At 49.4% G+C, this 22,734-nt stretch overlaps 1 protein-coding gene across 2 annotated transcripts in view; it reads left to right on the plus strand.

Moving 5' to 3' along the window:
* Positions 1-22,734, plus strand: part of OXNAD1 (oxidoreductase NAD binding domain containing 1) — a 149,007-nt gene that overhangs the window by 56,068 nt on the left and 70,205 nt on the right. The window contains exon 1 of one of the 2 annotated variants that reach the window (XM_056519920.1): positions 13,360-13,487. The exons of the other annotated variant lie outside the window; for it this stretch is intronic. The gene's annotated coding sequence lies outside the window, so the exon portion shown is untranslated. Of the gene's footprint in view, positions 1-13,359; positions 13,488-22,734 lie in introns of those variants that run through there. 2 annotated transcript variants of the gene reach the window in all.

Here is a 22,734-nt window from a genome sequence, read left to right on the forward strand (position 1 = left end):
TATATATACACAGCCCTGCTCCATCCCTGTTATACACACACAGCCCTGCTCCATCCGTTATACACACACAGCCCTGCTCCATCCCTGTTATATACACACAGCCCTGCTCTATGCCTGTTATACATACACAGCCCTGCTCCATCCCTGCTATATACACACAGCCCTGCTCCATCCCTGTTATATACACACAGCCCTGCTCCATCCCTGTTATATACACACACAGCCCTGCTCCATCCCTGTTATATACACACACAGCCCTGCTCCATCCCTGTTATATACACACAGCCCTGCTCCATCCCTGTTATATACACACAGCCCTGCTCCATCCTTGTTATATACACACACAGCCCTGCTCCATCCCTGTTATATACACACACAGCCCTGCTCCATCCCTGTTATATACACACACAGCCCTGCTCCTTTCCTGTTATACACACACAGCCCTGCTCCATCCCTGTTATATACACACACAGCCCTGCTCCATCCCTGTTATATACACACACAGCCCTGCTCCATCCCTGTTATATACACACAGCCCTGCTCCATCCTTGTTATATACACACACAGCCCTGCTCCATCCCTGTTATATACACACACAGCCCTGCTCCATCCCTGTTATATACACACACAGCCCTGCTCCATCCGTTATATACACACAGCCCTGCTCTATCCCTGTTATACACACACAGCCCTGCTCCATCCGTTATACGCACACAGCCCTGCTCCATCCCTGTTATATACACACACAGCCCTGCTCCATCCCTGTTATATACACACAGCCCTGCTCCATCCCCGTTATATACACACACAGCCCTGCTCCATCCCTGTTATATACACACAGCCCTGCTCCATCCCTGTTATACACACACAGCCCTGCTTCATCCCTGTTATATACACACACAGCCCTGCTCCATCCCTGTTATATACACACAGCCCTGCTCCATCCGTTATACACACACAGCCCTGCTCCATCCCTGTTATATACACACAGCCCTGCTCCATCCCTGTTATATACACACACAGCCCTGCTCCATCCCTGTTATATACAGACAGCCCTGCTCCATCCCTGTTATATACACACACAGCCCTGCTCCATCCGTTATATACACACACAGCCCTGCTCCATCCCTGTTATATACACACAGCCCTGCTCCATTCGTTATATACACACAGCCCTGCTCCATCCCAGTTATACATACACAGCCCTGCTCCATCCCTGTTATATACACACAGCCCTGCTCCATCCCTGTTATATACACACAGCCCTGCTTCATCCCTGTTATACACACACAGCCCTGCTCTATCCCTGTTATACATATACAGCCCTGCTCCATCCCTGTTATATACATACACAGCCCTGCTCTATCCCTGTTATACACACACAGCCCTGCTCCATCTCTGATATACACACACAGCCCTGCTCTATCCCTGTTATACATACACTGCCCTGCTCTATCCCTGTTATACATACACAGCCCTGCTCTATCCCTGTTATACACACAGCCCTGCTCCATCCCTGTTATACACACAGCCCTGCTCTATCCCTGTTATACACACACAGCCCTGCTCTATCCCTGTTATACACACACAGCCCTGCTCCATCCGTTATACACACACAGCCCTGCTCCATCCCTGTTATACATACACAGCCCTGCTCCATCCCTGTTATATACACACAGCCCTGCTCCATCCTTGTTATATACACACACAGCCCTGCTCCATCCCTGTTATATACACACACAGCCCTGCTCCATCCATTATATACACACAGTACTGCTCCATCCCTGTTATATACACACAGCCCTGCTCCATCCCCGTTATATACACACACAGCCCTGCTCCATCCCTGTTATATACACACAGCCCTGCTCCATCCCTGTTATACACACACAGCCCTGCTCTATCCCTGTTATATACACACAGCCCTGCTCCATCCCTGTTATATACACACAGCCCTGCTCCATCCGTTATACACACACAGCCCTGCTCCATCCCTGTTATATACACACACAGCCCTGCTCCATCCCTGTTATATACACACACAGCCCTGCTCCATCCCTGTTATATACACACACAGCCCTGCTCCTTCCCTGTTATACATACACAGCCCTGCTCTATCCCTGTTATATACACACACAGCCCTGCTCCATCCCTGTTATATACACACAGCCCTGCTCCATCCGTTATACACACACAGCCCTGCTCCATCCGTTATACACACACAGCCCTGCCCCATCCCTGTTATATACACACAGCCCTGCTCCATCCCTGTTATATACACACACAGCCCTGCTCCATCCCTGTTATATACACACAGCCCTGCTCCATCCCTGTTATATACACACACAGCCCTGCTCCATCCCTGTTATATACACACACAGCCCTGCTCCATCCCTGTTATATACACACAGCCCTGCTCCATCCGTTATACACACACAGCCCTGCTCCATCCCAGTTATACATACACAGCCCTGCTCCATCCCTGTTATACACACACAGCCCTGCTCCATCCCTGTTATATACACACACAGCCCTGCTCCATCCCTGTTATACATATACAGCCCTGCTCCATCCCTGTTATATACATACACAGCCCTGCTCTATCCCTGTTATACACACACAGCCCTGCTCCATCTCTGATATACACACACAGCCCTGCTCTATCCCTGTTATACACACACAGCCCTGCTCCATCCCTGTTATACATACACAGCCCTGCTCTATCCCTGTTATACATACACAGCCCTGCTCTATCCCTGTTATACACACAGCCCTGCTCCATCCCTGTTATATACACACAGCCATGCTCCATCCCTGTTATATATACACAGCCCTGCTCTATCCCTGTTATACATACACAGCCCTGCTCTATCCCTGTTATACACACAGCCCTGCTCCATCCCTGTTATATACACACAGCCATGCTCCATCCCTGTTATATACACACAGCCCTGCTCTATCCCTGTTATACACACACAGCCCTGCTCTATCCCTGTTATACATACACAGCCCTGCTCTATCCCTGTTATACATACACAGCCCTGCTCTGTCCCTGTTATACACACAGCCCTGCTCCATCCCTGTTATATACACACAGCCATGCTCCATCCCTGTTATATATACACAGCCCTGCTCTATCCCTGTTATACACACACAACCCTGCTCCATCCGTTATACACACACAGCCCTACTCCATCCCTGTTATACACACACAGCCCTGCTCCATCCCTGTTATATACACACAGCCCTGCTCCATCCCTGTTATACATACACAGCCCTGCTCCATCCCTGTTATATACACACAGCCCTGCTCCATCCCTGTTATACACACAGCCCTGCTCCATCCGTTATACACACACAGCCCTGCTCCATCTCTGATATACACACACAGCCCTGCTCTATCCCTGTTATACACACACAGCCCTGCTCCATCCCTGTTATATACACACAGCCCTGCTTCATCCCTGTTATACACACACAGCCCTGCTCTATCCCTGTTATACATATACAGCCCTGCTCCATCCCTGTTATATACATACACAGCCCTGCTCTATCCCTGTTATACACACACAGCCCTGCTCCATCTCTGATATACACACACAGCCCTGCTCCATCCCTGTTATACACACACAGCCCTGCTCCATCCCTGTTATATACACACAGCCCTGCTCCATCCCTGTTATACATACACAGCCCTGCTCCATCCCTGTTATATACACACAGCCCTGCTCCATCCCTGTTATACACACAGCCCTGCTCCATCCGTTATACACACACAGCCCTGCTCCATCTCTGATATACACACACAGCCCTGCTCTATCCCTGTTATACACACACAGCCCTGCTCCATCCCTGTTATATACACACAGCCCTGCTTCATCCCTGTTATACACACACAGCCCTGCTCTATCCCTGTTATACATATACAGCCCTGCTCCATCCCTGTTATATACATACACAGCCCTGCTCTATCCCTGTTATACACACACAGCCCTGCTCCATCTCTGATATACACACACAGCCCTGCTCCATCCGTTATACACACAGCCCTGCTCCATCCCTGTTATATACACACAGCCCTGCTCCATCCCTGTTATATATACACAGCCCTGCTCTATCCCTGTTATATACACACAGCCCTGCTCCATCCGTTATACACACACAGCCCTGCTCCATCCCTGTTATATACACACAGCCCTGCTCCATCCCTGTTATATATACACAGCCCTGCTCTATCCCTGTTATATACACACAGCCCTGCTCCATCCGTTATACACACACAGCCCTGCTCCATCCCTGTTATACATACACAGCCCTGCTCCATCCCTGTTATACACACACAGCCCTGCTCCATCCCTGTTATACACACACAGCCCTGCTCCATCCCTGTTATATATACACAGCCCTGCTCCATCCCTGTTATATACACACACAGCCCTGCTCCATCCGTTATATACACACACAGCACTGCTCCATCCCTGTTATATACACACAGCCCTGCTCCATCCGTTATATACACACAGCCCTGCTCCATCCCAGTTATACATACACAGCCCTGCTCCATCCCTGTTATATACACACAGCCCTGCTCCATCCCTGTTATATACACACAGCCCTGCTTCATCCCTGTTATACACACACAGCCCTGCTCTATCCCTGTTATACATATACAGCCCTGCTCCATCCCTGTTATATACATACACAGCCCTGCTCTATCCCTGTTATACACACACAGCCCTGCTCCATCTCTGATATACACACACAGCCCTGCTCCATCCGTTATACACACACAGCCCTGCTCCATCTCTGATATACACACACAGCCCTGCTCTATCCCTGTTATACATACACTGCCCTGCTCTATCCCTGTTATACATACACAGCCCTGCTCTATCCCTGTTATACACACAGCCCTGCTCTATCCCTGTTATACACACACAGCCCTGCTCTATCCCTGTTATACACACACAGCCCTGCTCTATCCCTGTTATACACACAGCCCTGCTCTATCCCTGTTATACACACACAGCCCTGCTCTATCCCTGTTATACATACACAGCCCTGCTCTATCCCTGTTATACACACACAGCCCTGCTCCATCCGTTATACACACACAGCCCTGCTCCATCCCTGTTATACATACACAGCCCTGCTCCATCCCTGTTATATACACACAGCCCTGCTCCATCCTTGTTATATACACACACAGCCCTGCTCCATCCCTGTTATATACACACACAGCCCTGCTCCATCCCTGTTATATACACACACAGCCCTGCTCCTTCCCTGTTATACACACACAGCCCTGCTCCATCCCTGTTATATACACACACAGCCCTGCTCCATCCATTATATACACACAGTACTGCTCTATCCCTGTTATACACACACAGCCCTGCTCCATCCGTTATACGCACACAGCCCTGCTCCATCCCTGTTATATACACACAGCCCTGCTCCATCCCTGTTATATACACACACAGCCCTGCTCCATCCCTGTTATATACACACAGCCCTGCTCCATCCCCGTTATATACACACACAGCCCTGCTCCATCCCTGTTATATACACACAGCCCTGCTCCATCCCTGTTATACACACACAGCCCTGCTCTATCCCTGTTATATACACACAGCCCTGCTCCATCCCTGTTATATACACACAGCCCTGCTCCATCCGTTATACACACACAGCCCTGCTCCATCCCTGTTATATACACACACAGCCCTGCTCCATCCCTGTTATATACACACACAGCCCTGCTCCATCCCTGTTATATACACACAGCCCTGCTCCTTCCCTGTTATACATACACAGCCCTGCTCTATCCCTGTTATATACACACAGCCCTGCTCCATCCCTGTTATACACACACAGCCCTGCTCTATCCCTGTTATATACACACAGCCCTGCTCCATCCCTGTTATACACACACAGCCCTGCTCCTTCCCTGTTATACATACACAGCCCTGCTCTATCCCTGTTATATACACACACAGCCCTGCTCCATCCCTGTTATATACACACAGCCCTGCTCCATCCGTTATACACACACAGCCCTGCTCCATCCGTTATACACACACAGCCCTGCTCCATCCGTTATACACACACAGCCCTGCTCCATCCCTGTTATATACACACACAGCCCTGCTCCATCCCTGTTATATACACACAGCCCTGCTCCATCCCTGTTATATACACACACAGCCCTGCTCCATCCCTGTTATATACACACACAGCCCTGCTCCATCCCTGTTATATACACACAGCCCTGCTCCATCCGTTATATACACACAGCCCTGCTCCATCCCTGTTATACACACACAGCCCTGCTCCATCCCTGTTATATACACACAGCCCTGCTTCATCCCTGTTATACACACACAGCCCTGCTCTATCCCTGTTATACATATACAGCCCTGCTCCATCCCTGTTATATACATACACAGCCCTGCTCTATCCCTGTTATACACACAGCCCTGCTCCATCTCTGATATACACACACAGCCCTGCTCTATCCCTGTTATACACACACAGCCCTGCTCTATCCCTGTTATACACACACAGCCCTGCTCTATCCCTGTTATACATACACAGCCCTGCTCTATCCCTGTTATACACACAGCCCTGCTCCATCCCTGTTATATACACACAGCCCTGCACCATCCCTGTTATATATACACAGCCCTGCTCTATCCCTGTTATACACACACAGCCCTGCTCCATCCGTTATACACACACAGCCCTGCTCCATCCCTGTTATACACACACAGCCCTGCTCTATACCTGTTATATACACACAGCCCTGCTCCATCCCTGTTATATACACACAGCCCTGCTCCATCCCTGTTATACATACACAGCCCTGCTCCATCCCTGTTATACACACAGCCCTGCTCCATCCGTTATACACACACAGCCCTGCTCCATCTCTGATATACACACACAGCCCTGCTCTATCCCTGTTATACACACACAGCCCTGCTCCATCCCTGTTATATACACACACAGCCCTGCTCCATCCCTGTTATACACACACAGCCCTGCTCTATCCCTGTTATACACACACAGCCCTTCTCCATCCCTGTTATACACACACAGCCCTGCTCTATCCCTGTTATACACACACAGCCCTGCTCTATCCCTGTTATACACACACAGCCCTGCTCCATCCCTGTTATATACACACAGCCCTGCTCTATCCCTGTTATACACACACAGCCCTGCTCTATCCCTGTTATACACACACAGCCCTGCTCCATCCCTGTTATACACACACAGCCCTGCTCCATCCCTGTTATACACACACAGCCCTGCTCTATCCCTGTTATACACACACAGCCCTGCTCCATCCCTGTTATACATATACAGCCCTGCTCCATCCCTGTTATACACACACAGCCCTGCTCCATCCCTGTTATACACACCCAGCCCTGCTCTATCCCTGTTATATACACACAGCCCTGCTCCATCCCTGTTATATACACACAGCCCTGCTCCATCCCTGTTATATACACACAGCCCTGCTCCATCCCTGTTATATACACACAGCCCTGCTCCATCCCTGTTATATACACACAGCCCTGCTCCATCCCTGTTATATACACACAGCCCTGCTCCATCCCTGTTATATACACACAGCCCTGCTCCATCCCTGTTATATATACACAGCCCTGCTCTATCCCTGTTATATACACACAGCCCTGCTCCATCCGTTATACACACACAGCCCTGCACCATCCCTGTTATACACACAGCCCTGCTCCATCCCTGTTATATACACACAGCCCTGCTCCATCCCTGTTATATACACACAGCCCTGCTCCATCCGTTATACACACACAGCCCTGCTCCATCCCTGTTATATACACACACAGCCCTGCTCCATCCCTGTTATATACACACACAGCCCTGCTCCATCCCTGTTATATACACACAGCCCTGCTCCTTCCCTGTTATACATACACAGCCCTGCTCTATCCCTGTTATATACACACAGCCCTGCTCCATCCCTGTTATACACACACAGCCCTGCTCTATCCCTGTTATATACACACAGCCCTGCTCCTTCCCTGTTATACATACACAGCCCTGCTCTATCCCTGTTATATACACACACAGCCCTGCTCCATCCCTGTTATATACACACAGCCCTGCTCCATCCGTTATACACACACAGCCCTGCTCCATCCGTTATACACACACAGCCCTGCTCCATCCGTTATACACACACAGCCCTGCTCCATCCCTGTTATATACACACACAGCCCTGCTCCATCCCTGTTATATACACACAGCCCTGCTCCATCCCTGTTATATACACACACAGCCCTGCTCCATCCCTGTTATATACACACACAGCCCTGCTCCATCCCTGTTATATACACACAGCCCTGCTCCATCCGTTATATACACACAGCCCTGCTCCATCCCTGTTATACACACACAGCCCTGCTCCATCCCTGTTATATACACACAGCCCTGCTTCATCCCTGTTATACACACACAGCCCTGCTCTATTCTGTTATACATATACAGCCCTGCTCCATCCCTGTTATATACATACACAGCCCTGCTCTATCCCTGTTATACACACACAGCCCTGCTCCATCTCTGATATACACACACAGCCCTGCTCTATCCCTGTTATACACACACAGCCCTGCTCTATCCCTGTTATACACACACAGCCCTGCTCTATCCCTGTTATACATACACAGCCCTGCTCTATCCCTGTTATACATACACAGCCCTGCTCTATCCCTGTTATACACACAGCCCTGCTCCATCCCTGTTATATACACACAGCCCTGCACCATCCCTGTTATATATACACAGCCCTGCTCTATCCCTGTTATACACACACAGCCCTGCTCCATCCGTTATACACACACAGCCCTGCTCCATCCCTGTTATACACACACAGCCCTGCTCTATACCTGTTATATACACACAGCCCTGCTCCATCCCTGTTATATACACACAGCCCTGCTCCATCCCTGTTATACATACACAGCCCTGCTCCATCCCTGTTATACACACAGCCCTGCTCCATCCGTTATACACACACAGCCCTGCTCCATCTCTGATATACACACACAGCCCTGCTCTATCCCTGTTATACACACACAGCCCTGCTCCATCCCTGTTATATACACACACAGCCCTGCTCCATCCCTGTTATACACACACAGCCCTGCTCTATCCCTGTTATACACACACAGCCCTTCTCCATCCCTGTTATACACACACAGCCCTGCTCTATCCCTGTTATACACACACAGCCCTGCTCTATCCCTGTTATACACACACAGCCCTGCTCCATCCCTGTTATATACACACAGCCCTGCTCTATCCCTGTTATACACACACAGCCCTGCTCTATCCCTGTTATACACACACAGCCCTGCTCCATCCCTGTTATACACACACAGCCCTGCTCCATCCCTGTTATACACACACAGCCCTGCTCTATCCCTGTTATACACACACAGCCCTGCTCCATCCCTGTTATACATATACAGCCCTGCTCCATCCCTGTTATACACACACAGCCCTGCTCCATCCCTGTTATACACACCCAGCCCTGCTCTATCCCTGTTATATACACACAGCCCTGCTCCATCCCTGTTATATACACACAGCCCTGCTCCATCCCTGTTATATACACACAGCCCTGCTCCATCCCTGTTATATACACACAGCCCTGCTCCATCCCTGTTATATACACACAGCCCTGCTGTCACGATTCGGCTTCCAGGTAGTGGATCCTCTGTGTCAGCGAGGGATTGGCGTGGACCGTGCTAGTGGACCGGTTCTAAGAGGCTACTGGTTTTCACCAGAGCCCGCCGCAAAGCGGGATGGTCTTGCTGCGGCAGTAGCAACCAGGTCGTATCCACTAGCAACGGCTCTACCTCGCTGACTGCTGAGAAGGCGTGGGACAGAAGGACTAGGCAGAGGCAAGGTCAGACGTAGCAGAAGGTCGGGGGCAGGCGGCAAGGTTCGTAGTCAGGATGGGTAGCAGAAGTTCAGGTACACAGGCTTTGGACACACTAAACGCTTTCACTGGCACAAGGCAACAAGATCCGGCAAGGGAGTGCAAGGGAGGAGACTAGATATAGCCAGGGAACAGGTGGGAGCCAATTAAGCTAATTGGGCCAGGCACCAATCATTGGTGCACTGGCCCTTTAAGTCTCAGAGAGCTGGCGCGCGCGCGCCCTAGAGAGCGGAGCCGCGCGCGCCAGCACATGACAGCAGGGGACCGGGACGGGTAAGTGACCTGGGATGCGATTCGCGAGCGGGCGCGTCCCGCTGTGCGAATCGCATCCCCAACGGCCATGACAGTGCGGCGCTCCCGGTCAGCGGGACCGACCGGAGCGCTGCAGGGAGAAAGACGCCGTGAGCGCTCCGGGGAGGAGCGGGGACCCGGAGCGCTAGGCGTAACAGTACCCCCCCCCTTAGGTCTCCCCTTCTCTTTGTCCAGTAACTGCCTCCCCTGGGATGAGGACACCGGGAAAGAATGGAGGGTTTCCTCAACGGCAGGCAGTACAGCAGGAGTGGGAATGGGGAGGGAGGGCAGAGGGCGAGGCCTGGCACGGGGCAGTGTGACACCAGGACGGGGGCCATGGGGTGGCACAGAGGCTTGCCTGACGGGACTGGGAGGGGGGGAGAGGCACTTCCTGTGGCAGGCAGAGTCCCAGTTCCTGATCTCCCCGGTGGTCCAATCAATGGTGGGGGAATGAAGCCGGAGCCAAGGCAGACCGAGGAGAACCTCAGAGGTACAGTTGGGGAGAATGAAGAATTCAATCCTCTCAAGGTGGGGTCCAATAGACATGAGGAGGGGCTCTGTGCGGTAACGCACGGTGCAGTCCAATCTGGCTCCGTTGACCGCGGAAATGTAGAGCGGCTTGACGAGACGGGTCACCGGGATGCTGAATTTATTAACAAACGACTCCAAAATAAAATTTCCTGAGGCACCGGAGTCCAAGCAGGCCACGGCTGAGAGGGAGGAGCTGGCTGAAGAAGAAATCCGCACGGGTACCGTGAGACGTGGAGGAGCAGACTTGGAACCAAGAGACGCCACACCCACGTGAGCTGGGTGCGTGCGTGCGTTTCCCAGGCGTGGAGGACGGATAAGGCAATCCACCAAGAAATGCTCGGTACTGGCACAGTAAAGACAGAGATTTTCTTCCCTGCGGCGATTCCTCTCTTCCTGGGTCAGGCGAGACTTATCCACTTGCATGGCCTCCTCGGCGGGAGGCCCAGGCGTAGATTGCAACGGATACTGTGGGAGAGGTGCCCAGAGATCTAAGTCCTTTTCCTGGCGGAGCTCTTGGTGTCGCTCAGAAAAACGCATGTCAATGCGGGTAGCTAGATGGATGAGTTCTTGCAGATTGGCAGGAATCTCTCGTGCGGCCAGCACATCCTTGATGCGACTGGATAGGCCTTTTTTAAAGGTCGCGCAGAGAGCCTCGTTATTCCAGGATAATTCTGAAGCAAGAGTACGGAATTGTACGGCATACTCGCCAACGGAAGAATTACCCTGGACCAGGTTCAACAGGGCAGTCTCGGCAGAAGAAGCTCGGGCTGGCTCCTCGAAGACACTCCGGAGTTCAGTGAAGAAGGCCTGGACTGTGGCTGTGGCAGGATCATTGCGGTCCCAGAGCGGTGTGGCCCAAGACAAGGCCTTTCCTGAAAGAAGGCTTACTACGAACGCCACCTTAGACCGTTCTGAAGGAAACAAGTCCGACATCATCTCCATATGCAGGGAACACTGAGACAAAAATCCACGGCAGAGTCTGGAGTCCCCATCAAATTTGTCCGGCAGGGACAAGCGGAGGCTAGGAGCGGCCACTCGCTGCGGAGGAGGTGCAGGAGCTGGCGGAGGAGATGGTTGCTGCTGTAGCAGAGGCAGAAGTTGCTGTAACGTGGCGGTCAACTGCGACAGCTGCTGTCCTTGTTGGGCAATCTGCTGCGATTGCTGAGCGACCACCGTGGTAAGATCAGCGAGACTTGGCAGCGGCACCTCAGCGGGATCCATGGCCGGATCTACTGTCACGATTCGGCTTCCAGGTAGTGGATCCTCTGTGTCAGCGAGGGATTGGCGTGGACCGTGCTAGTGGACCGGTTCTAAGAGGCTACTGGTTTTCACCAGAGCCCGCCGCAAAGCGGGATGGTCTTGCTGCGGCAGTAGCAACCAGGTCGTATCCACTAGCAACGGCTCTACCTCGCTGACTGCTGAGAAGGCGTGGGACAGAAGGACTAGGCAGAGGCAAGGTCAGACGTAGCAGAAGGTCGGGGGCAGGCGGCAAGGTTTGTAGTCAGGATGGGTAGCAGAAGTTCAGGTACACAGGCTTTGGACACACTAAACGCTTTCACTGGCACAAGGCAACAAGATCCGGCAAGGGAGTGCAAGGGAGGAGACTAGATATAGCCAGGGAACAGGTGGGAGCCAATTAAGCTAATTGGGCCAGGCACCAATCATTGGTGCACTGGCCCTTTAAGTCTCAGAGAGCTGGCGCGCGCGCGCCCTAGAGAGCGGAGCCGCGCGCGCCAGCACATGACAGCAGGGGACCGGGACGGGTAAGTGACCTGGGATGCGATTCGCGAGCGGGCGCGTCCCGCTGTGCGAATCGCATCCCCAACGGCCATGACAGTGCGGCGCTCCCGGTCAGCGGGACCGACCGGAGCGCTGCAGGGAGAAAGACGCCGTGAGCGCTCCGGGGAGGAGCGGGGACCCGGAGCGCTAGGCGTAACACCTGCTCCATCCCTGTTATATACACACAGCCCTGCTCCATCCCTGTTATATACACACAGCCCTGCTCCATCCCTGTTATATATACACAGCCCTGCTCTATCCCTGTTATATACACACAGCCCTGCTCCATCCGTTATACACACACAGCCCTGCTCCATCCCTGTTATACACACAGCCCTGCTCCATCCGTTATACACACACAGCCCTGCTCCATCCGTTATACACACACAGCCCTGCTCTATCCCTTATACATACTCATACAACATAGACGCTGATGCGGTGCAGAGCTGTGTGTGTAATGTACATGGTGTACAGCTGTGTGTGCTGTGCTGTGTGTGTAATATACATGGTGTACAGCTGTGTGTGCAGTGCTGTGTGTGTACTGTATATGATGTACAGTTGTGTGTGCAGTGTGCTGTGTGTGTACTGTATATGATGTACAGCTGTGTGTGCAGTGTGCTGTGTGTGTACTGTATATGATGTACAGCTGTGTGTGCAGTGTGCTGTGCTGTGCTGTGTCTTTTACGGAGCTCCGCTCCATTCCGTGCTCTAAGCACAAGAGAAAACAACCCACTATACCTAGTGGAGCCTGACCCCGCCCACACATGTGACTGGTCACATGGTCATGACACCATCAAAGGTCCTTTAGACTGCAAGAAAGTAGTAATGAACCCGGAAGTGACCAATGTCATCTGATGCAGCCGGCAAATTATAAAAGAGCTTCCTGCAGGTGAGACTACTCGCATGTCTGTGCACAATTCCCTAGCCTAAAGTTTACTCGGCTGCTTATTTATGGCTTATATATAAGAAGAGATGTATATGTAGCCTACAGGTCAGGTATATACCAGTAGAGAGGTGTATGCAGCTTACAGGTCAGGTATATACCATGTTATATACAAGGAGAGAGGTGTATGTAGCCTACAGGTCAGGTATATACCAGGAGAGAGGTGTATGTAGCCTACAGGTCAGGTATATACCAGGAGAGAGGTGTATGCAGCTTACAGGTCGGGTATATACCAGGAGAGAGGTGTATGCAGCCTACAATTCAGGTATATACCAGAAGAGAGGTGTTTGCAGCTTACAGGTCAGGTATATACCAGGAGAGAGGTGTATGCAGCTTACAGGTCAGGTATATACCAGGAGAGAGGTGTATGCAGCATACAGGTCAGGTATATACCAGGAGAGAGGTGTATGCAGCTTACAGGCCAGGTATATACCAGGAGAGAGGTGTATGTAGCCTACAGGTCAGGTATATACCAGGAGAGAGGCGTATGCAGCCTACTGATCAGGTATATACCAGGAGAGGTGTATGCAGCCTACTGATCAGGTATATACCAGGAGAGAGGTGTATGCAGCCTACTGATCAGGTATATACCAGGAGAGAGGTGTATGCAGCTTATAGGTCAGGTATATACCAGGAGAGAGGTGTGTGTAGCCTACAGGTCAGGTATGTACCATGTTATATACAAGGAGAGAGATGTATGCAGCCTACAGTTCAGGTATATACCAGAAGAGAGGTATATGCAGTCTACAGGTCAGGTATATTCCAGGAGAGAGGTGTATGCAGCCTACAGGTCAGGTATATACCAGGAGAGAGGTGTATGCAGCTTACAGGTCAGGTTTATACCAAGTTATCTAGCAGGAGAGAGGTGTATGCTGCCAACAGGTCAGGAATATACCATGTTATATAGCAGGAGAGAGGTGTGTGTAGCCTACAGGTCAGGTATATACCAGGAAAGAGGTGTATGCAGCCTACAGGTCAGGAATATACCATGTTATATAGCAGGAGAGAGGTGTGTGTAGCCTACAGATCAGGTATATACCAGGAGAGAGGTGTATGCAGCTTACAGGTCAGGTATATACCAGGAGAGAGGTGTATGTAGCCTACAGGTCAGGTATGTACCATGTTATATACAAGGAGAGAGGTGTATGCAGCCTACAGTTCAGGTATATACCAGAAGAGAGGTATATGCAGTCTACAGGTCCGGTATATTCCAGGAGAGAGGTGTATGCAGCCTACAGGTCAGGTATATACCAGGAAAGAGGTGTATACAGCTTACAGGTCAGGAATATACCATGTTATATAGCAGGAGAGAGGTGTGTGTAGCCTACAGATCAGGTATATACCAGGAGAGAGGTGTATGCAGCTTACAGGTCAGGTATATACCATGTTATATAGGAGGAGAGGGGTGTATGCAGCCAACAGGTCAGGTCTATACCATGTTATATACCAGGAGAGAGGTGTAGAGGTGTATGCAGCTTACAGGTCAGGTATATACCAGGAGAGAGGTGTATGCAGCCTACAGATCAGGTATATACCATGTTATATACCAGGAGAGAGGTGTGTGCAGCCTACAGATCAGCTTTATACACCATGTTATATACCAGGAGAGAGGTGTATGCAGCCTACAGGTCAGGTATATACCATGTTATATACAAGGAGAGAGGTGTATGCAGCCTATAGGTCAGGAATATACCATGTTATACAGGGGTGTGGAAATTTTATAAAAAACTACTTGTCCACGGGACTAAAATGGAGCAAAATCTACTTGTCCCTCATGACGATCCACTTGTCCGGCCAATTTTCGCTTTTACGCTCTGATTTTTTCCTCCTCGCCCTATAATAGCCATAACTACCTACTATAATGACACCTTTTAATTTTTTAATAACATATTCTCTGAACCAAAAAAAAAATATATATATATATATTTAGGGAAGTGAAATTGAAATAGTAAAAGATAATTTTGCAGACCTGGTGTTTTTCTTTTCTGCGCCATTTACCTTGTGGTTGAGGTAACATGTTAGTTTTATACTTTAGGCGCCTGATTACAGCGATATCAGATTTGTATCGTTTACGTCATGTTTAACTAATTCTGAACTTTTTCTAATTTTTTTAATTGCCATTTTTTAACCCCTGTAGCTTTATTTTTTTTCTGCATACCAGGCTGTATGAGGGCTCATTTTTTGCGCCATAATCTGTTTTTTGTATCGGTACCATTTTGGTATTGATCTGACTTTTTAATCGCTTTTTAACTTTTTTTTTCTGGGATATTATAAAAATTGCAAATCTGTGGTTTGGTATTTTTATTACGTTTACCGTACGGGATACATAATGTTATATTTTAATAGGTTGTACAATTACACACGAAGCGATACCAAATATGTTTATTTTTATTATGTTAGCATGTTTTTATATAGGAAAAGGGGGTGATTTGAACTTTTAACATGGAAGGGGTTAATGCAGCGGTCTTCAAACTGTGGCCCTCCAGATGTTGCAAAACTACAACTCCCAGCATGCCCGGACAGCTAACGGCTGTCCGGGCATGCTGGGAATTGTAGTTTTGTAACATCTGGAGGGGCACCGTTTGAAGACCACTGGGTGTCTTTCAAACTTTTATTAAAACTTTTTTTTTTCTTTTACACTTTATTAGACTTATAGTAGGAATCATTAGATTCCTCAGACAGATGAATAGATTCTATTGAACTCTATTAATCTGTGTGCTCTGTGATCCATTGATAGAGCCTGGTCCAGCCAGGATCTATCAATGACAGAGCTGGGACTAGAGGAAGCAGAGGTAAGTTCTCCAGCTACCTCCATAATGGATCGCCCCCCTGCAATCGCGCTGCGGGGGGGAGGGGTGATCCACCCCCCTAGCCCACCAGGGAGCATTCACATGTCCCTTTAGACCAGTGGTTCTCAACCTTTTCGGTGACCGCACCCCCCAAGGCCTAAAAGTATGTCCACGGGTACCCCCTCACGCGGAACTTGAGACCGAGGGGTACCCGCAGACAAAAGGCGTGTTCTTACCTTTATACTAATGCATCCCATCTCCATCTTAATCCCCTTGTGCTATTATTCCCCCTCCGTCTTACTCCCCCTGTCCCACAATTCCCACCTCCCTCTGATTCCCTTTTACCATTATTCCCCCTCCATCTTTATCCCCTTGTGCCATTATTATCCAATATGGAACAAGGGGATTAAGATGGAGGAGGGGGAATAATGATACAGGGGGATTAATATGGAGGGGGGGGGGGGGGTTGATAACTCCCCCCTCCCTCTGATCCCCTTTTGCCATATCGGATAATAATAGCACAAGGGGATTAAGATGGAGGGGGGGGGGGGATAATCAGCCCCCCCCCTCCTCCATATTAATCCCCTTGTGTCATTATTCCCCCTCCCTCTGATCCCCTTTTGTCATTTTCCCCCCTCCATATTAATCCCCTTGTGCCATTATTATCGGATATGGCAAAAGGGGGATCAGAGGAAGGGGGGAATGGTGCAAGGGGATTAAGATGGTAGGGGAGAGGGGAGTAATAAAGCACAAGACATAACATTTCAATGCCTTGTGCTTTATTACTCCCCCCCCCCCTCCATCTTAATGCCTTGTGCTCCGTCCCATACAGTACCCCCCCCCCCCCCCCCCTCTGTGCCATACAGCTGTTTACCTGGCGTCCTGTGGTCCCATTGCCTGCTGCTTCACGGGATGTTCCACAGGGCCGCACTGACGTGTGACGTCCCCCTGCGCTGTGCGGCAACTCCGCGCAACGTCAGGGGAGGCCACACGTCTCCCTGGCAACCACGCAGCTCACTTACAGTAGCCCCGGCCGCATCTCTGGCCGCGCTACTGTACAGTGAGCTGCCGCGGCGATGCGCTGGCAAATACTGGCCAATGCATGGCCGGTATTTGTCAGCGTTTTTGCGTACCCCAGGTTGAGAACCCAGGCTTTAGACGCCACTGTCAGCTTTGACAGCGGCGATCTAAAGGGTTAATAGCCAGCCGCGGCGATCGCTGCATGCTGGCTATTAGCGGCGGCCCCCGGCTACTGAGAACAGCCGGGGGCCGCAGAGTATGGAGCGGGCAGGAATCCCGAGCTCCATACATGCTGCAGAGCGCCGCAGACATCTCCCTGTGCAGACGCGCCTCCTCCCCTCAGCTCTCCGAAACTACAGCTGGGGGGAGTGAAGGCAGAGGACGCAGGTCTGCATGGGGAGCAAGAAGACACGCCCCCTCATCTCCCCCCGCACGTCTGCAGAGCAGGGGAGAGAGAGACATACACAGCTTCTCATCTCCCCTGCTCTGCTTCGGATCTGCAGTCTGTATGGAGCGGGCTCCCGACTCCTGCCCGCTCCATAGAGACTGCAGATCCGCCGCACTTGTCAGGTCCGGCCCTGCTTGCCCGAAGCCGGGCTAAGGGCCGGACAAATTCACCTGCCCGACGCTCAAAACTGCTAGTCCGGGGCGTCGGGCGATAGAAATTCCACATCCCTGTTATATACCAGGAGAGAGGTGTGTGCAGCCTACAGATCAGGTATATACCATGCTATATACAAGGAGAGAGGTGTATGCAGCCTACAGGTTAGGTATATACCATGTTATATAGCAAGAGAGAGGTGAATGCAGCCTACAGGTCAAGTATATACCATGTTATATACAAGGAGAGAGGTATATGCAGCCTACAGGCCAGGTATATACCAGGAGAGAGGTGTATGCAGCCTACAGTTCAGGTATATACCAGGAGAGAGGTGTATGCAGCTTACAGGTCAGGTATATACCAGGAGAGAGGTGTATGCAGCTTACAGGTCAGGTATATACCAGGAGAGAGGTGTATGCAGCTTACAGGTCAGGTATATACCATGTTATATAGTAGGAGAGGGGTGTATGCTGCCAACAGGTCAGGTCTATACCATGTTATATACCAGGAGAGAGGTGTATACAGCCTACAGGTCAGGTATATACCAGGAGAGAGGTGTATGCAGCCTACAGGTCAGGTCTATACCAGGAGAGAGGTGTGTGCAGCCTACAGGTCAGGAATATACCATGTTATATTCAAGGAGAGAGGTGTATGTAGCCTACAGGTCAGGTATATACCAGGAGAAAGATGTATGCAGCCTACAGATCAGGTATATACCATGTTATATACAAGGAGAGAGGTGTATGCAGCCTACAGGTCAGGAATATACCATGTTATATACCAGGAGAGAGGTGTGTGCAGCCTACAGATCAGGTTTATACACCATGTTATATACAAGGAGAGAGGTGTATGCAGCCTACAGGTTAGGTATATACCATGTTATATAGCAAGAGAGAGGTGAATGCAGCCTACAGGTCAAGTATATACCGTGTTATATACAAGGAGAGAGGTGTATGCAAACTACAGGTCAGGTATATACAAGGAGAGAGGTATATGCAGCCTACAGGTCAGGTATATACCAGGAGAGATGTATATGCAGTCTACAGTTCAGGTATATACCAGGAGAGAGGTATATGCAGTCTACAGGTCAGGTATATGCAGTCTACAGGTCAAGTGCCCTGTAAAGCACAGCAGAGAAGAGTCATCTACATCTAATTACACTAGGGCTGCAACTAAGGATTAATTTTATCGATTAGTAATCGATTTGTTGGTTCAGCCCTGCGCCATGCAATGCTTCATGACGTCACCGCTGGTGTTTCCCCAGGCCTGCTCGCAGTAAGGCACAGTAAAGAAGCAGCAGTGGTGACATCAGGAACCTCCACCCGTCGTCCGAACGAAGAAAGTAACAGGTGAACCAACGGCTGAAACGACAAATCGATTACTAATCGTTAAATAATTATTAGTTGCAGCCCTAAAATACACTAAAGGCTAGTTAAAGAGACCTAATTTCGAAGGTCCCAAAGTACAACCTGCTTCACTTTACTGTGCATTAGACCACTGCAGAAATAATAAAAATTTACTGACATATGTCAAAGATGTATCAGGAATATTTCCTAATCTCTGTGTCAAATTAATGCCTTAAAGGGGTTATCCAGGAAAAAAAACTTTTTATATATCAACTGGCTCCAGAAAGTTAAACAGATTTGTAAATTACTTCTATTAAAAAATCTTAATCCTTTCAGTACTTATGAGCTTCTGAAGTTAAGGTTGTTCTTTTCTGTCTAAGTCCTCTCTGATGACACCTGTCTCGGGAAACGCCCAGTTTAGAAGCAAATCCCCATAGCAAACCTCTTCTAAACTGAGCATTTCCCGAGAGCACTTAGACAGAAAAGAACAACCTTAACTTCTGAAGCTCATAAGTACTGAAAGGATTAAGATTTTTTAATAGAAGTAATTTACAAATATGTTTAACTTTCTGGAGCCAGTTGATATATATAAAAAAGTTTTTTCCTGAAATACCCCTTTAAACATGTTGTGAATGTAGCCTCACACAAAGCCATTAGTGGAAAAGCAAAAGTGGAACTTATTCAAGCGCCAGACCCCGTCAAATCGTCATTACTCAAGGTTGGAAACCGGATTAGTAAAATGTAGTTTATTGGAAGCACATATCAATGCATTTCTGGCCTGGAGTTGGCCCTTTGTCAGGATGGAGTGCTGATCAGATCAGCACTCTGTCCTGACAAAGGGCCCACTCCGGGACAGAAACGCGTAATGTGCTTCCAATAAACTACATTTTACTAATCCAGTTTCCAAGCCTTGTGTAATGACGATTTGAAGGAATCTGGCACCTGAAAAAGTTCCACTTTTGCTTTTCACTTGCGTCTACTATACCAAACCAGTAGGCCTCTGGATCGGCAGGAACCAAGCTGTAGGACCTCGGCGTATATTAATACGCAAATAGATGTTGTGCTCCAGCGCAACGTCACAGGGTAAGTGTTTTTATCCTGTAATACTTTAACAGTGCATTTCATACTTCACCAGGGGCGCTTGTGTGTCTCTCCTTTTTTTGTCTTCCTCTGTAACACAAAGCCATGGACTGCACAGCAACTGGTGCTTTGGCTGAGGCCTGATCTCATTTGTGCTGTTTCATGTATACATTGGAAAACTGTCAAGGTGGGATACAAACATAAATGTCCATGGACAGGCATGGACCCCTTTGACTTTAAAGTGTTACTGTCATTTGGCAAAAAATTTGAAATGTTGTCCAGGCATGTCGAAAGTTTTGATAGCACCGAGTCATGAGACCTGCTGCAGTCTTGAGATAGAAGCGGTGAAGTGGACAGCTGAGCCGTTCACTTCCTGTGCAGTTCCGTCTAACTAATTTACTGCATAGACTAAAGCAGTGACTGTTTCGGATTCGATTGACAGTAGTGCTGTGTCTATGAACTCTAATGCTGTATTTTCTTTTCGTCCCCACGACAGCACCAACAATGAGATTGCCCCATAGAACTCTACAGGACCAGGAAATACGGAGAGGTTAAAAGGGCCCCTCCCCTTTAACCCCTCAGTGTTTCCTGTTCCTATGAAGCAATGATACAGAGAGGTTGTTACCTCTGTAGATTCCGGGCTGGTGGGGTTGTTTTTTTCAGGGGGAATCCAGGCAGGGGATAGTTGGGCACCTCCGGGTCTCCCTCTTCCATTCATGCTCCGGGTCATACCACTACGGGGGAGCTTCTCCGGTCCCTTTCGGTTCCCCGTGGCACTCTTGTTTGGCAGGCTGCGGGAAGTCTCCGGGTCTTCCACTGTCTCTTCTGGTTTGCGGTAACGTTGTGTGTGTGTGACTGCATGGGTACGTGCGCTGTGATTGGCCGGCTACCGGAAGTCCTGCCTCCAAGATGGTGCTGCGCTTCGGAATGCCGCTGCCATGTCTGGAGGAAGAAAGGGTGCCAAATTCAAAGTAGGACGGTACTTAAGGTTGTACTTAAGGTTGTTCCATCCCTCTGTCACCATGGATGGATCTGCCTCTACACACTCTGCATCTCTGGAGCATTCGGAAGACGGCAACCCAGTGAGTACCTGGCCCTCAGGGGTTCACTTACTTGGGGGGGTGGGGGTTGCTTTGTTTATCCCCTATTCTTATGGGTTTTATTCTCTCCTTTAAGGGAGACAAGGAGGCCTCGAAGAAACGTAAAGGATTCTATGGAAGGTTCCAAAGAACCAAAAACAAAGCTTAAAAAATGTGGAATTTGCTCAGGGACTTTACCTTAAGGTCATTCTAAGCCCCTATGTAAGCCCTGTACAGAGAAAATTGTGCAACAGGAGTCCCCGTCCTTTTAGGAGGATCTCCGGTCTGTTATAAATAAGGAGGTGCAAGCATCTATATTATTGCTAACTGCGGTTAGGAGTGCAATGAATATTCCTGATGCTCCAGAACTGTCCTCTGTTCAGGATCAGATGTTTGCTGGGCTCAAAATAAAAAAAAGAGGCAAATTTTTAATGTGCATGAGAACATTAAAAATCTTATCTTTGAAGAGTAGAAAGAGCCAGAAAAAAGATTACAAATTCCTAAAGAATTTAGGTCCAGATTTCCTTTTGATGATGAGGATGTAAAACTTTGGAATGAAATCCCAAAAATGGATGTCAAAGTTTCCAAAGTAGTAAAAAAAACAACTCATTACCCTTTGAGAACAGTTCTCAACTCAAAGACTAAAAAGAGTAACCCCTTAGTGCAACATGTGGCAGTTGATTAGTAATCTCATGCAAGAAGGTGAGATCCTTCCCGGCAAAGCCTCCGCTCCCCCCAGCATTCACTTTACAGGTCAGCACGTCTTACTGACAACTACCTGTCACGGCCCGCATCGCTGCCGGAGGAAACCAACGAGGCCCAACAACGGGTGAGCGGGACATAGTCCCATTTACAGGAGCAACCAAAAGACTTGCATTTCTCCATACAGGAGCACCACTACAGCACCTAGCACTGCCTTTTGAACATGAGTTTTCTGGCATATGCTTTTCCCCCTCTACTACTCATAATGAGATCTCTGCAAAAGATTTGGTCGGGGAGTGCTCGGGTCATCTTTATAGCCCCAATTTGGCCAAAGAGGAGCTGGTTCAGGGTGTTGAAAGAACTGTCTCTAACAGATCCTATTCTTCCTTCTCGGAGTGCCAACCTGTTAAGTCAGGACCATCTTCAATACAAGGATCCAGGGCAGTTGCAACTAGCGGCATGGCTGCTGAAAGGTACACTCTAGAACAGAAGGGACTGTCTAAAAAGGTTGTAAACACTCTACTAAAAAGTAAGAAAGACTCTACTACTGCCTTTTATTTGAGAAAATTAAAAAAA

Source organism: Hyla sarda, chromosome 5, assembly GCF_029499605.1.
Source record: "Hyla sarda isolate aHylSar1 chromosome 5, aHylSar1.hap1, whole genome shotgun sequence".
Lineage (NCBI taxonomy): Eukaryota > Metazoa > Chordata > Amphibia > Anura > Hylidae > Hyla > Hyla sarda.